The following is a 2,235-nucleotide window of genomic DNA, read 5'->3' as shown; positions in this document are numbered from 1 at the left end:
CCTTATGGAGGCTTGAAAAGAGTGTGTTCCTCCCTACTAGACATTGCATAGCTACTTCCTTTAAACCAAGAATCTAGTTGTCGGGGTGGAATATTAATTGGAGAGTCCAACCATCTTACTTTTGTTTCCAAAGAAACAATTTGGGTTTGGAATTGTCCAAGCTTAGCACAGGTGGGTCATTGGATTCCTTCAATCTCCTACCCACATCTTTTCCCCTTCCCAAAACATCTTTCTTGCGTTGTATGAGTTGATCAATCCCAAAGAGAGATGCTTGTTCCATTACTTTAGGATTTGCTTCTTCTTGTATATTTTCAACTTGAGAAGAGTATGACACTGGCAAATCCCCTTAAAAATTTTCTTGCTCACAAGCACAATCTTCATTCACACAATACAAAATCTCAAAATTGTATTCAACTTCTTTCTTTTCATGTTTTGCACCAATGTACTCCATTTGCCAAACTTCTCCAATGTTGTTCATGGCCTCATCATGTCCCGGAGACACTTGCCTTGCTTGTTCAAATTCTTATTTTTCCTTAGCAAGCATGTCCAAGATCTCTCCTATTTAACGCTCAAGGTTTTTGATGGAGATCTCGTGACAACTTAATGTGGCCTTAATATTTTGAAATGGGCATTGGTTGCTTCAATAAATCTCGTAACACTTTTCAAACCAAGTACATCCTCTTTAACTTTCTCATCCCATTGAAGTTCTTGTTGGGTGCTTCCCATTGTCTCCTCTTTAACTTTCTCATCCCATTGAAGTTCTTGTTGAGGTGCTTCCCATTGTTGTCCATCAATATCCCATAAGAGATTTGGGTAGCTTCTTCGAGTTGGATGATATGTGGTGCGACATGGATTGTATTGTTGATGAACACTAACAAATCGATCAATTTTTCTAGTGACAACATCAACCTATGAACATAATTCTATAAGTGGATCAATCATCATTCAAGCTCCATTCAAGAAAAAGTAAATGAAACAAAATTAAACAAAATAGAACGGTGGAAGAAGATAGAGTGAAATAGATAAAAACAAAATAAAACTCGATGAGAATGATGGAAGAAAAAGAAAGTGTGGAATAGACAAAATAAAGAAAAAGATAAGTGGCTAGAGCAACAAAGTCCTAGCATTCCTAGTATCCTGTTCCCCAGCAATGGCACAAAAAACTTGGCACTTCCGAATATGCGTGTAAACCACAAGTGCACGGGTGTCGAAGTAATAAAAAACCTAGTGAGTTGGGTAGTCGAATCCACAGGGAACAGGGCTACTAGTACTAACTTCTTCTCTACGTTGTAGCCTAATGATAAATGGAAAGATGTGGTGATCTAATGTGTGAAGAAATGAATACCGGAGACAAAAATGCAAGGGTGAAATAGAGGAAGAATCTCAATAAATAAAGATGAGGTACCCGGGCAATGCTCCCCCTAGGATCTAACATGAAGTTCAAGATTCGCTAAATGCTTCTAAACCGAGTCTAATGGGTCGAGGTAATCCAAGAACAACCGGCCCTTGCCTTCAAGCCATCGATACTAGTACCCTACAAGGTCCTGGTGGAGAAATCGCTCAATCTCAACACCTTACACCCCATATGACCGCAATACGCTCTAGGGACACCTAAGAGTGAAACTGATTCCTAAAGATAGATCCAACAGTAATTCCTGGCGAAGGATCCCTAACCCCCTACAAGGTCCCGGCGGAGAAATCTCTCAATCTCACGCAAAATATGGTTGCATAGAGTCTAGGGAATACGGAGATAGGAAACACTCAATCGGAAGGGAAAGGGGACGCTCAACTATCTCATGACTCACCCTCTCAACCCTCTTTAATCTTGAAGTTCTAACTCTAACGGAGACCTCTCTCTCATCAAAGTAACAAATCATGCATATACAATCAACCACAAGGATCAAGAAAACATGCAAGCAATGGGAAGACAAGATTAAAACTCAAATCAACTCGGATTAATTAGACACATAAAGCAAATTAATACAAAAGAATAGATCCTAGGGTTCACATGCCCAAGTACCTACTAGGGTTTAGCCCTCCATGGGGCAAGTTACAAGACAATGATTGATAAAATAAAAAACAACAAAAACCATACAGAAAACCCCCTTGAATTCGTGATGATTGGCCTTGGTGGGTAGTTCAACGTCTTGAAGGATTCCTCTACGAAGCTAGGTCACCGGTGGCTTCCCAAGTGCTATGTCGGCAAAGAAAACTATCAAAGTTGGTGAAGAACAC

Source organism: Dioscorea cayenensis, unplaced genomic scaffold (assembly GCF_009730915.1).
Source record: "Dioscorea cayenensis subsp. rotundata cultivar TDr96_F1 unplaced genomic scaffold, TDr96_F1_v2_PseudoChromosome.rev07_lg8_w22 25.fasta BLBR01001493.1, whole genome shotgun sequence".
Taxonomy (NCBI): Eukaryota; Viridiplantae; Streptophyta; class Magnoliopsida; order Dioscoreales; family Dioscoreaceae; genus Dioscorea; species Dioscorea cayenensis.
This window is presented reverse-complemented; position numbering follows the sequence as displayed.